Below are 15,472 nucleotides of genomic sequence, written 5' to 3' on the forward strand. Positions count from 1 at the left end.
TCAACATTTCCTTGAGTGTCATACCTAACAGTATGCTATCTTTCATCTTGACTGTGATATAGCTCTAGTTTTATAGCCATGTGATTTCAAACCATCAGAAACAAATTTCTTCTTGTGCTCCCACATGCGAAATTCATTGGAGAGCCTTCTAAGTATGCCTCCAGTTCTCCACTCTATTGGTTAACAATACAGTCATTATGGTAAGGAAGTAAACAGTCATGTGAATTGTAAAATTTCAGATGGGGTGACAAATGGTCAGTGAGGCCACAAATGTTGGAAGAAATTTGTGGAATACAGGAATCTTTGGCCCACTTTTGAGAGATCACTGTTGTAGCATCACCTATGAAATCTAAATATTATACTTCTTGGGAAGTGTTCTAGTTTGCTAGCTGCCAGATGCAACACACCAGAGATGGATTGGCTTTTAATAAAAGGGGGTTTATTTTGTTATTTCTTCAGAGGAAAGGCAGCTAACTTTCCACTGAGGTTCTTTCTTACATTGGAAGGCACAGGGTGATCTCTGCTGGCCTTCTCTCCAGGCCTCTGTGTTCCAACAACTTTCCCCAGGGTGACTTCTTTCTACATGCCCAAAGGCCTGGGCTGAGCTGCGAGTGCTGAGATGAGGTATGCTGAGCTGCTTGGGCTGTGCTGCATTGCGCTCTCTCATTTAAGCACCAGCCAATTAAGTCAAATGTCATTCATTGCAGTAGGCAGGCCTCCTAGCCAACTGCAGACGTAATCAGCAACAGATGAGGTTCATGTACCATTGGCTCATGTCCATAGCAACAGAACTAGGTACCTTCACCTGGCCAAGTTGACAACTGAATCTAACTACCACAGGAAGTAAAGAGATATATTCAAACTGCCCATAGGTTTCCTAATCCAGAAGTGTTGGAAGGTTGTACAAATTTGGCCCCATACAAATTTGCCAGATAATTAAATAAGGAAATGGCACTTATTCAGAATGATATCATATTCAAAACGATATCATACAGTCCAAACTGATAGTCCTCTCAGCATTGGGCCTCCAAGATTTGAAATCTTACACCCTGCAAACTGGGAAACCTCCCAGCATTACATTTGACTTGCTATGGAGTTCAGTGAAAATAGTAATTGCAAAACATCAGATAGCTTGGTGAAACTTTATTCTTTGTGCAGAGATACATTGAGTTCCGTAAAAAAGCAAGTTGCTGGCATGTGTATATATGGTGCCTGCTAGTGGTCACTGCGCAGGTTCAACATAGAATAAATATCAACTTGCCACATACTCTGATCATAAAGATGAAAGCATCCTTGTTTGGTACACCATTACCCCTAAACATATCTGAATATTATCTTCAATCTTGCATATTCACATGCACAAAAAGATTTCTAACCTTGACAGTAGGGTAGCAATGAAGAATTCCTTAGTGTTTCTGTTTGCTAAAGCTACCAGAATGCAATATACCAGTAATGGATTGGCTTTTACAAAGAGGATTTATTAGGCTAAAAGTTTACAGTTCTAAGACTGTGAAAATGTCCAAATGAAGGCATCAATAAGAGGATACTGTAACTGAAAAATCAGGATTTAAGGGATGATTTTGATTACTGAATCATTATATAGATATTCCTTTTTGTTTTCTGGTATATTGGAATAGTCAGAGGGAAATAACTGAAATCTCTAAATTGTAATCCAGCTGCCTTGATCTCTGATAATGACTGATAGTCCTTATCTTCTGCCCCTGAGATTGTAAAAACCTTGTGACTAACCTTCATTTGTACCCAGTTATCCAGTTTTTCAACTTTACAGTCTTGTAACCACTAAAGACAGCCCCTAGTGTTTATTGATATAGGGTCTTGAGTCAGTCCCGAGTTAACCTACCCCAAGTCCAAAGTTATCTTGATAACCAAGACTGGATCTAACCAAAATGAGACCATCTGACATATGCTTAGCTTAGACTTTAACCTACAAGTCACCTGTACCTCATTTTGCCATTTTCTTACATACATTCTGTGACTAATCATGTAATCAGTCTGCAAATGCTCAATAATTAGATCACTTCTAATTACTTCATGTGGGGTTATTGTGCTAATTATCCTAAACATTGCCCATCTTTTTTGTTGTTATTGCATTATGATTTAATCTAATTGCACAAAAATGTGAAATATTACCACTCCTCCCCAATTTCTAAGAGAAAGGTTATGCATGCCTCCATATTATTCATGAATTCTGCACTCTTACGTTTGAACCATATTGTAAACTTTACATCATGATGGATTGATAAATCAGTTTAGAATTCCCATGCAATATCTTAAGTTATATAAATGGAAAGCAATGTTTTTTAATTTTGAAAAAGTTTCATGCTAATGATAAAAACCTTTTTTATGGGTTACTTACTTTGGTTACAAGGTACTCGGATTGCTATACTTCAAAATGCTGGTTTCTGTCATGGACTTTCAACTGGCTTCTACTCCTAAGAAATGGATTACTCACTATCATTTCAGTGACAACCAAAAATTTCCTTCATTTCAAAAGATTAAATCCATAGTGCTTCATTTATTTCTTTTAAAATAAGAATTGTGTAACCAATTACTTTCCATGGGACAAGAACTTTGGTAACAGTGGATTCAACTGACTATATTACATAATTATGCTAATATTTTATTACTTCAAAAGCACTGTACAAGAGAAAACATAAGTATGGCTTCCAATAGGAATGTTATATCTGGACTTGTTACCAAGCTCACAGATTTGCAAGGAAAAACAGGCTTTCAGACTTTCAAGTTAAAGAACATCTTGTAACCAAAACTTTAATCCCAAGGATTCTCACAAAACATATTACAAATGACAGCATGAGAAAAAAATCTTGCATAGTAACTCAAAATTCAGCTCTACAATGTACCATTACACTGGCAGGACAGATATCTTGGAATAGTCTCAAATTTCCAAATAAAGGATGTTATTAAACAGCTATACATTCATACACACCAATGACATAAGGAACTTATGACCTAAAACAAAAGTAACTTTCTTGAAACATCAGCGGCTACACCCACTGGGCAGTTCTGTCCAGTGCAAAGACTAGTTGGATCTTCCACAACCTCTGACCTAATTTAATGGTGCAGCTTTCATTCTTTACCAGCTGGCTGGTGTTCACAGTGGTTTCTAAAGACTGCTTGTTCAACCACAATTGCATACTACATCCCAGCTACAGACAAAATTAAAGACCTTAATTTTTGCCAGTTTTGTTTCCGTAGTATTAAAAATCACACTTTGGCTGGGCAGAATATAGAGGTTTGTTATTAGTCTATGTGAGATTAAAAACTCAAAGCAAATTCAATTTTCCTTAAGGGAACATTGTAAAGTAACAAATTCTTGGTATTACAATATACCTCGTATGATCAACTTCAAACCATAGAGAATTACATTTTCATATGTGTCACTGTTACAAGAGATGATAAAGTTGAACAGCTAAACCATCTTAAAAATGCACCAAGCTTATGAAGTCTCAAACAAAACTTGAATTTTCTGTACATACTCCCATCAAATGAAGTTATTTTCTGTATACCACTCCTCTTGCAAACTGACCTTCTATTTCCTTTCATTTGACCTAGAAGGGCTATGAGACCTAGAGAAGGATCCAGACGGCTTGTGATTTCCTTCCCAAGGCAGTGATCTTTCTCTTCTCCTATCTCTGGAAAGGGACATGCTCCGGCTGCAGGAGAAGCTTCTCCTTGGAGATCTGCGGCGAGGAGGAGGACTCCTTCTACAATAATCATCTCGAGGATGACAACCCAAGAGGGAGGAGAACCTTGATTGCAACTACTTTTTTCACCATTCGACAGTTCCACTCTTAAGCGGAAGCCACATAGTGTCCTTCCACCTAGTTTTCAGACAGCATCAGCTGCATCTCAGGGATCTTCAAATTCAACAAAAGCAAAGCCGGGAAGGTTTCTAGCAACCCATACACTTCAGAGGGGTCCATAATATCAAAAAGCCCATTCAAATTCAGTCTTGTTGCCATTGTTTCCCAGATTACCTACATAAACCTTCAGTCCAATGGACAAGAATCACGATGCAGTTCTAGATCTTGGTTAAAATACGGAGGGTCAAACCCACAAGCTTAAACTTCCCGCGCCCCTTCAGCCTGGTTCTCACAGATGCTCTCTTCTGTCCGACTCTATGAAATGGCCAACACTGCCCAACTTTTGTAAAACTATCAGAATTACCAAAGTTCCGGGAGACAGATTTTGGGCCTCTAGGCCATCTCCTAGTAATAAACCCTTCCTCTCTTTGAAACCCTGCTGTCTCAGCAATTGGTTATTGAGCAGGTAGGACAAAAGAATCCACACCTTTTGTCTGGTTACAAACACAGCTTCACTGAAGTAAGGCTTCTGGCATCCAGGTACCTCTGTCACATGGGAAGACACATTGTGATGTCTGCTGGCCCATCTCTTAGGGTGGTTTCAAAATGACTCAGCTCCTGTGGGTCCTTCTGGCTTCTGCTGGAGTGTTTCATTTCTCTCTTAGCTTCTCTCAGCTCTCTTAAAGGGCTCCAGCAAGTGGGTTAAGACCCAACTTGAATGGGGGGACAGGTCACATGTCCATGGAAACAACCGAATCAAAGGGTCTCACCTAACAATATGTCTGCCCCCACAAGATTGGATTAAAAAAACACAGGCTTTTCTGGGGTATATAACAGAGTCAAGCCAGGACACTTAGGTTATCAGACATTATCAAAATAACATTTTTTGAAGTAAAAACTCTCCTTTGCCCCATCCCAACCCTGGTACCCTATAATCTACTTTCTGTCTCTATGTATTTGCTTATTCTAGATATTTCATATACATGAAATTAAACACTATTTTTTCTTTTGTATCAGGGTATTTTACACAGCTTAATATATTCAAGTCTCATTCATTTTGTAGCAGACTTAGGAACTTCATTCTTTTCTACAGCTGAATAATGGAGTTTGGAAATGGATGGTGGTGATGGTAGTACAATATTGTAAATATAATTAATATCCCTGAATTGTACCCATGGAAGTGGATAAAATGGGAAAATTTGTGTTGTATATTTGTTACCACAGTAGAAATTTTAAACAAAGAAAACCTTCTATATAAGTACATCAGGAAGTTTCCTGGTTCCCAGCTCTTATGGAAAGTGTGAAATTGAGAATTGTCTGTTAGCATCAGCTTCAATATATGTTCCCAGCTAATCTGCATCTTAAAGATGTAGCTCTGGAGATCATGCATAATGTTTATGTAATTATGCTGCTCAAAATTCACTAGGTCAACCTGTTCTGATATTTCACTGTAGCAGATGTGGCAAACATGAAAAGAGCAGCCATCCAACTCCAAGGCAATTTTGTTACCATTAATCATTACAGCACAATCCCCTACACACAGCCCCCGAGCCATTCCAGTGCCACGGAAAGCATGTGTGTATCCATCCTTCATTCACAAGCAACCACCATTGTATGGAACGTGCAGAGTTGCCTGTGGTAGCCATTAGCTGGTAAGAAGTCAGTTGGCCCCTTTAGTAAGAACTGAGCCTGTACCATAGAGGGCAGTGAACCAGGTGCTTGTCCAAGCTACTGGAAGAGGTTGATGGATGCTTTGTGAGCCCTGGGTGACTCAGGCTACTCTCTGAAAGTAGATTCCAGAACTAATGGAACAGTAATTCACATATTTCAAGAAGACTAAAATACTTCAAGCAGTGTAAACAAAGGGAAAACAAGCCAGTATCATAGTGAAACCATAGAATATTGAAGACAAAGAGAATATCCTAAAAGCAGCCAGAGTAGAGGAAAGGCAGTGTTCTAGTTTACTAGCTGCTGGAATGCAACACACCAGAGACGGATTGGTTTTTAATAAAAGGGATTCATTTTGTTAGTTCTTCAGAGGAAAGGCAGCTAACTTTCATATGAGGTTCTTTCTTACGTGGGAAGGCACAGGATGGTCTCTGCTGGTCTTCTCTCCAGGCCTCTGGGTTCCAACAACTTTCCCTGGGGTGATTTCTTTCTGCATCTCCAAAGGCCTGGGCTGAGCTGCCAGTGCTGAGATGAGGTATGCTGAGCTGCTTGGGCTGTGCTACGTTGTGCTCTCTCATTTAAGCACCAGCCAATTAAGTCAAACGTCATTCATTGCAGCAGGCACACCTCCTAGCAGACTGCAGATGCAAATCAGCAACAGATGAGGTTCACCGACCGTTGACTCATGTCCACAGCAACAGAACTAGGTGCCTTCACCTGGCCAAGCTGACAATTGAATCTAACTACCACAGGTAGTTACTTTGTAAGAAGGAAAATTAAACTAATTGCTGACTTTCAGCAGCAAAAATGGAAGCCAGAAGTAATGTACTGGTCTTTTTGATTAAGGAAAATAAATGCCCATTTAGAATTCTATACCCAGTCAATATATGTTTCAAGAAAGATGTGAAAGGAAAATGTTTTCGGATGAACAAGTATCAAGATAATTTGCCACTAACACACTTTTATCAAAGAAAATTCTGAAAGATATATTGAGGCAGAAGAAAACTTTTCCCAGATGGAAAGTCTGAGATAAAATGAGAAAGAAAACCAAAGTGTTCAACATGTGGCTCATTCTAAAATGTATCAACTGTATAAAAAAATAACAGTTGTTTTGCTGTGGAGGTTTAAAATAGTATGTATCTAAATTCTAAACAACACTACTAATAAATTGCGAGGAAGGTATAACGTGCTGAAGCACCTGTAATACAGATCCCGGTATTACGCTGATTCACTCTGGACTTTGATCAGTTAGGTACCGATGCTGTCATTTCTAGAGTGTTCACCAAAATAATAGAAATAGTGCAGAACTTCCAAACTTGTAGAAGGAAAAAAAAGAAATGGTAATATTCACATCATTCAAATATAGTATTTCCTGTCTGTTTTCCATATTTCTGTGGACTCCTCCCTTAATGCTAGAATAAAGAGAAGAAAAAATAAAAACCAACGACTTTAACCAATGTGAATACCAATTGAGAGACAAAAGCTTAAATATAGATATAACAGTTTCCTTTTCTTAAACCTCTACTACTGCCTCAAGTATGATACATAAAAGTATATTTGCTTGACCCTCAAATAATGGATAACATACACATTACTAGTTAATACCCTATCATAATTTATCATTTACTCTTTGGAGAATAAAATGGTAGAATATTAAGCTGCAAAAATATAAAAGAACATCCAAATATCTTTGTGTCAGAACACTTCAGTACAAAAAATGAAGTTAAAATGTATTACTCTTTTTATGTTTTTTTATTTTTGTTTTTGTATTAGTCTTTTAAAACTGGTTTTGGAGAGATAAAGTAACTCCTTTTATGAGTCAATCTACTTCCTCAAATAGTCTAACTTGCTGAAATATTCAGAAACAGGCTTTTTTCTTTTTGTTTTTACTTTAAGAGTTTCAGCTGTGAAACAACTGAGTCTGGCCCAGGGTCACTCCCTCTATCTAAATAACTAAATAGATCTGAGTTTCAGTATCCTTGTAATACTAATCAATGTGGCATTGTAGAAAACTAAAGTTGCTTGCCTAATTGTATGGAGTTGTGAATTTCACAGGAAAAAGGCGGGAGCCTTGATCTCAGATGTAGCCTTTTCTAGTGCTCCAGCTGCCTTTTATTTCAGAGGCACAGCAGGAAATCCTGAGTGTCTTTGGAAGAGAAAGTGGCTTGCCTCCTCTTCCACCTGCCCCTTCCCCCGGCCCCCACCCGCTAGGGCTTCTGCGGAGTGATTGAAAACCAGGCTTCTCGATTTGGTAACAGAGAAGCAAGCAGAGACTGCAGAGAGGATTTAGCGCGAGAAGCGGAACCAGGCTACGTAATGAAGACAGTGGGGAGAGGAAGGAAGCGTACAGACGCAAAAACCTTCCATGGTAGGGAGAAGACATTGGAAAATGAGTCTCTTACACACTGTTGAATGAAAGAAAATGAGAAAAATAGCATAAATGGAGTTTTGCTTCGTGTCATGAATTAAATATATTTTATCTTGTGAGAGGCAAACTAAAGATTTAAATTACTGTTTAAAATACTTCAGGCTGGGGTGCTCGGGTAGTTCAGAGGTAGAATGCTTACCTTTCATGCTGGAAACCTAGGTTGAATTCCCCGGACCAGGCACCACCCGCCCTCCCCCACCACCCCCGCCCAAATAAATAAATACTTCAGGCTTAGGGGAAGGATTTATAAGGGCATGTATACAATACTAGGAAGGATATTCTCTCCCACTATTACGCTCACCTATCTCTGGGGAAGATTATTAAAAGGATTTGTAAATTCCGTAATAGCTTGAGTTATTAATGAGCATATATTTTTATGATTGAACCACCATTAAAAAAGTGTATAGAAAAAATTAGAAGGAACATATTAATAAGTATTAATTAAGTAATAAAAGCCAAAGATTATTTAAGTATAGTGTTTTTATGTCTTAGCTTTAGGTCTGAAATTTCTGGGACCAAGTAAAAGAGGAAAATATGATGGATTATGAACTTTCTCTTATCAAGGCAAGCATATTTGTTCTTCAAGTGACAAGGTGTTTTTTAGCAAGGTAGATTAACTCTTTCAAAGTGTACCATTCAGGGGCACTTAGTGCATTCACAGTGTTGTGCAACTATCACTTCTTTCTGGTTTCAAAACATTTTGTCACCCCAGAAAAGCACACCATCCCCATTAAGTAATCACTCCCCATTCCCCTACCTCTTTCCCCACCAACATTAATCTTTCTGTCTCTGTGGGTTTGCCTGTTCTGGATATCTCATATAAAAGGAACCAAACAGTATGTGGCTTTTTGTGTCTGACTGATTCGCAGCATAATGTTTTCAAAGTTCACCCAAGTTGTAGCAGCTATCAGTACTTAATTTCTTTGTATGGTTGACATCTATGCCATTGAATGTATATACCTCAATTTTTTTTAACTTTTTTTTATATACCTCAATTTTTATATCTTTAATTTTAAAATTCCTGCGTCTATATTATGGCCATAATGAATAATAAACAAATATTGAAGAATCACAGAGCTATTTTTCTAGAAGTAATAGAAACACATGTAAATGGTTTTGGTGATTTGGAGCTATGTACCCAAGAAAACCATGTTCTTAAACTTAATCCATTCCTGTGTGTGGGAACTCTGTAAATAGGATCTTTTGATGAGGTTACTTTAGGTGTTAGTTAAGGTGTGTCCCAGCTGCATCAGGGTGGGTCTTAATCCTATTTCTGAAGGCCTTGCGAGGAAAGTCAGAGAGAGAGAGAAAGACCGGGGCAGCGATCAGAAGCCGAACATCAGTGACACCTGGGAGAGAAAGGAGACACCAGAAGAGGCTGCCAAGTGCATTGACATGTGAGAGAAAAACTAAGGACCAAGCTCACCTGCAGCCAGCCCTAGAATGCCCACTATCTAGGGCCCACTTCTGGAAAAAAGCATCACTTTGATGATACCTTGATTTTGGACTACTATTATCAAAGCTGTGAGCCAAAACATTTCCATTGTTTAAGCCAACCATTGCATGTAATATCCTTGAGTAGCCAGAAAACTAAAATAATAGTCATATACTTTATTATCTTTTAATGAGAGATGAACATGTAACATGAAAATGTAACTCAATGAAAACTTTTAACAGAGTGCCCTATTTATCCAAGCCAGAGGTGGAGTGTTTGGGACTTATGATAATTTTATGCAATGGTGAAATTAATATTTCATATATTAAATTATATTTCATAAATTATATAATATTTCATATATTACATATATTGAATTAATTCAGACAATAGGTAACATACACAATTTCATGTGATATAAAATAAAACCACTGACAATAAATAAAAATAAATATAAATGATATATAATTTTAAAATATAATGATTATTTGGTGCTATATGTCTGAGATTACTTTATTAACAGTAATAAAGTATAATGATACAGTATATGAACATTGATTACATTTTTAAATATCTAAAGGTGCATAGGAAAACAAAAACAGAAGCAACATTCTTCTAATTAATTTTCCTACAAGAGAAAGTATTTTTCTTTCTATCACATAAATGTGTTTAATGCTGTACTTTTATAATCTTAAAAAAAAAACAGCCATAGAATCAAATACAGTAAACTGTATAGTTTTATCACAGTGGGTAAAATAATTAAATTTTGTTCCAGGTAAAAAGATGAGAGATTCAATAAGAAATAAAGTCTCTCAAAGTAAACATAATAAAAAAGATAAGAAATATGGGTGTCGCAAAAAAAATACGGATGATATAAATGCAAAATTAAAAGTCTAAAAAATCACAACAGATTAAAAAATTTTGCCATATGCTCTATACAAATGCAATAAAACAGAATTCTTTTATTTTAAAAACAGAGAGAATAGAAAAATGTTAAAAGGAAGCATAAAATGAATGAATACAGAAACATTACATGGCAAAAAATAAAATTTAACCAAAACAAGAATTATGGCAAAAGTGATGATGTGCGCTGAAAGTCTACAATACATTATAATACTATAATAGTCATGAAAATTAATGGTTCTCCAGAGGGCCCAGCCTCTCCAGAACTTCAACTAGTTCTATCCCCCTATCCCATATTATCAACAGTCCCTTCCAACATGAAAAAATTAGAATGAGCTTAGCCCAAATAACCTTAAAGATTGAGAGAAAGATCAAAAGAGATGGTGGAGTTATGCAGAGAAGGTAGGGTTTAATAAATAAGTATGATTATACTGTTATTTCTTTTAGTCTCCAGTGACTTTGAACAGCTAGAAGAAAAACGAAAATTGTGAAACTGTAACCCATACCAGATTCTGAAATCTGTTCTACAGCTAATGGTGCAGTATGCTTTGAAATTTATTGCTTTTTTTGTATATATGTTATTTCTCACAATAAAAAAAGAGAATCTTATGGTTCTAAAATCTAAATAGTGTCAAAATATTTTTTAATTAAGATATTTGTAAATACTTAGTTGACAGTATTGTGGCTTGCTTTTGATTCTTCATTGAAATCTTCTGTGTATCAGTTTTCTACCATGAAAGATATATAGTCCAAGATTCTAATATTTTCTTTCCAAAAATTTAAAATAAATGCAAATAACTAGACATACAAAATTGCAACCAGAAACTTTACAAATCATCATGTTTTTTGATAGATTAAAATGACAATAAATAATGAATTTTTTTTAAAACATAATTTAAAATTATTTTTAATAGAGACTTCCGGAGAAGATGGCAGCTTAGTAAGGTGCGCGCGTCTTAGTTCCTCCTCCAGAACAACTACTAAATAACTAGAAACAGTACAGAACAGCTCCCAGAGCCACAACAGAGACCAGACACACAGTGTACCCCAGTCTGGAACGGCTGAACCGGCTACGAGACTCCGCTGCAGTGAGGTCCCCAAGCGGTACGCGCTTCCCCAGGCCGCGGCGGCTGGCGGCAAGCCACCCTCCCTCCCTCCTTCCCGGTCTGGCTGGGAGCCTCGGATCGGCAGTTCCCCAAGCCGCGGCGGCCAGCGACCAGAGTCCCTCCCATGCACGCGGCTTCCCGGGCCGGCTGGGAGCCTCGGATCAGCAGATTCCCAAGCCGTGGCGGCCGGCGGCTGGAGCCCCTCCCACGCAGGCGGCTTCCCAGGCCGGCTGGGAGCCTCGGATCGGCGGTTCCCCAAGCCACGGTGGCCGGCAGCCAGAGCCCCTCCCACACACGCGGCTTCCCGGGCCGGCTGGGAGCCTCGGATTGGTGGTTCTCCAAGCCATGGCGGCTGGCACCCCTCCCCCACACACAGCATCCCGGGCCGGCTGGGAGCCTCGGATCAGCAGTTCCCCAAGTGGCCAGTGCCCTTCCCCCACAGGCGACTTCCCGGAGGGAAAGGAAAGAGTCTCCAACAGTAGTAGAGACTGAGTCCAACCTAACACCAATAGTGGCATTAATGAACAACTTCTGGCTACTGAAAATAGGCCCTCAGCTCAGGCAAAACTGATCAAGGTTGAAGTCGCCTATTGGGCTAACTGAAAAAGAGGAAAGGGGCGAAACAGAGCCTTCTGCGGCTGTTTCTGCAGAAGCTTGGTTGCCTCTAGGCTCAGCGCTGGGATTACACAGGTTGCGACTGCCCCGAACACAGAAACAGGCTGCTTTCAGGGCTCTCTACCACCTGAACCTTCCCCGCGGGAGGGGTGAAACGCAACTCAGGTGGAATCCCTCTCTCAAGGAATTCAGATCCCAGGACTTCACAATTTGAAGTCATTAAAACCAACCTACAACCTTTCCTCTGTCTCCACCACACACCCAGCAGTGAGAGTCTTCCAAAGTTAAAGGAGCCACAACATCTTTTGCTGGTGGGACCCGCAGACAGACAAGCACCACATACTGGGCAGTATAAGAAAAAAAGAGCCCAGAGACTTCACAGGAAAGTCTTTCAACCTGCTGGGTCCCACACTCAGGGAAATCTAATTAAATGCCCAGACACCAGCAAAAAAATAATAAATCACACCAGGAAAATTGAAGATATGGCCCAGTTGAAGTAACAAACCAATAGCTCAAATGAGATACAGGAGCTGAGACAACTAATTCTGAATGTACGAACAGAAATGGAAAACCTCTTCAAAAACCAAATCAATAAATTGAGGGAGGACACGAAGAAGACATGGACTGAACAAAAAGAAGAAATAGAAAAACTAAAAAAACAAATCACAGAACTTATGGGAGTGAAGGACAAAGTAGAAAAGCTGGAAAAAACAATGGATACCTACAATGGTAGATTTAAAGAGACAGAAGCCAAATTAGTGAATTGGAGGATGGAACATCTGAATTCCAAAAAGAAACAGAAACCATAAGGAAAAGAATGGAAAAATTTGAACAGGGGATCAGGGAACCGAATGACAATATGAAGCACACAAATATACGTGTTGTGGGTGTCCCAGAAGGAGAAGAGAAGGGACAAGGAGGAGAAAAACTAATGGAAGAAATTATCACTGAAAATTTCCCAACTCTTATGAAAGACATAAAATTACAGATCCAAGAAGTGCAGCGCACCCCAAAGAGAATAGACCCACATAGGCATTCTCCAAGACACTTACTAGTAAGAATGTCAGAGGTCAATGAGAAAGAGAGGATCTTGAAAGCAGCAAGAGAAAAACAATCCATCACATACAAGGGAAAGCCAATAAGACTATGTGTAGATTTCTCAGCAGAAACCATGGAAGCTAGAAGACAGTGGGATGATATATTTAAATCACTAAAAGAGAAAAACTGCCAACCAAGACTTCTATATCCAGCAAAATTGTCCTTCAAAAATGAGGGAGAAATTAAAACATTTATAGACAAAAAGTCACTGAGAGAATTTGTGACCAAGAGACCAGCTCTGCAAGAAATACTAAAGGGAGCACTAAAGTCAAATATGAAAAGACAGAAGAGAGAGGTATGGAGAAGAGCATAGAAAGAAGGAAAAACAGATATGATATATATAATACAAAAGGCAAAATGTTAGAGGAAAATAGTATCCAAACAGTAATAACACTAAATGTTAATGGACTGAATTCCCCAATCAAAAGACATAGACTGGCAGAATGGATTAAAAAACAGGATCCTTCTATATGCTGTCTACAGGAAACACATCTTAGACCCAAAGATAAACATAGATTGAAAGTGAAAGGTTGGGAAAAGATATTTCATGCAAATAACAACCAGAAAAGAGCAGGAGTAGCTATACCAATATCCAACAAATTAGATTCAAATGTAAAACAGTTAAAAGAGACAAAGAAGGATACTATCTACTAATAAAAGGAACAATTAAACAAGAAGACATAACAATCATAAATATTTACGCACTGAATCAGAATGCCCCAAAATACGTGAGGAATACACTGCAATTACTGAAAAGGGAAATAGACACATCTACCATAATAGTTGGAGACTTCAATTCCCCACTCTCATCAATGGACAGAACATCTAGATAGAGGATCAATAAAGAAACAGAGAATTTGAATATTACAATAAATGAGCTAGACTTAACAGACATTTATAGGACATTACACCCCACAACAGTAGGATACACCTTTTTCTCAAGTGCTAATGGATCATTCTCAAAGATAGACCATATGCTGGGTCACAAAGCAAGTCTCAACAAATTTAAAAAGATTGAAATCATACACAACACTTTCTCGGATCATAAAGGAATGAAGTTGGAAATCAATAATAGGCGGAGTGCCAGAAAATTCACAAATACGTGGAGGTTCAACAACACACTCTTAAACAATCAGTGGGTCAAGGAAGAAATTACAAGAGAAATTAGTAAATATCTGGAGGTGAATGAAAATGAAAACACAACATATCAAAACCTATGGGACACAGCAAAGGCAGCGCTAAGAGGGAAATTTATTGCCCTAAATGCCTATATCAGAAAAGAAGAAAGGGCAAAAATTCGGGAATTAACTGTCCACTTGGAAGAACTGGAGAAAGAAAAGCAAACTAACCCCAAAGCAAGCAAAAGGAAAGAAATAACAAAGATTAGAGCAGAAATTAATGAAATTGAGAACATGAAAACAATAGAGAAAATCAATAAAACCAGAAGTTGGTTCTATGAGAAAATCAACAAGATTGATGGGCCCTTATCAAGATTGACAAAAAGAAGAAGATAGAGGATGCAAATAAATAAGATCAGAAATGGAAGAGGAGACATAACCACTGACCTCACAGAAATAAAGGAGGTAATAACAGGATACTATGAACAACTTTACGCTAATAAATACAACAATTTAGATGAAATGGACGGGTTCCTGGAAAGACATGAACAACCAACTTTGACTCAAGAAGAAATAGATGACCTCAACAAACCAATCACAAGTAAAGAAATTGAAGCAGTCATTCAAAAGCTTCCCAAAAAGAAAAGTCCAGGACGAGATGGCTTCACATGTGAATTCTACCAAACATTCCAGAAAGAATTAGTACCAACTCTGCTCAAACTCTTCAAAAAAAATCGAAGTGGAGGGAAAGCTACCTAATTCATTCTATGAAGCCAACATCACCCTCATACCAAAACCAGGCAAAGATATTACAAAAAAAGAAAACTATACACCAATCTCTCTAATGACTACAGATGCAAAAATCCTCAACAAAATTCTAGCAAATCGAATCCCGCAATACATTAAAAGAATTATACATCATGACCAAGTAGGATTCATCCCAGGTATGCAAGGATGGTTCAACATAAGAAAATCAATTAATGTAATACACCATATCAACAAATCAAAGCAGAATAATCACATGATCATCTCAATTGATGCAGAGAAGACATTTGACAAGATTCAAAATCCTTTCCTGTTGAAAACACTTTAAAGGATAGGTATACAAAGGAACTTCCTTAAAATGATAGAGGGAATATATGAAAAACCCACAGCTAATATCATCCTCAATGAGGAAAAACTGAAAACTTTCCCCCTAAGATCAGGAACAAGACAAGGATGTCCACTATCACCACTGTTATTCAACATCATGTTGG

General features: G+C 38.1%; 1 pseudogene; it reads right to left on the minus strand.

Annotated features, from left to right (window-relative positions):
• Positions 1 to 3,571: 3,571 nt before the first annotated feature.
• On the minus strand, positions 3,572 to 8,087 carry LOC143683225 (serine/arginine-rich splicing factor 3 pseudogene; annotated as a pseudogene).
• Between the last annotated feature and the right edge of the window lie 7,385 nt (positions 8,088 to 15,472).

Source organism: Tamandua tetradactyla, chromosome 5 (assembly GCF_023851605.1).
Source record: "Tamandua tetradactyla isolate mTamTet1 chromosome 5, mTamTet1.pri, whole genome shotgun sequence".
NCBI classification, from domain to species: domain Eukaryota; kingdom Metazoa; phylum Chordata; class Mammalia; order Pilosa; family Myrmecophagidae; genus Tamandua; species Tamandua tetradactyla.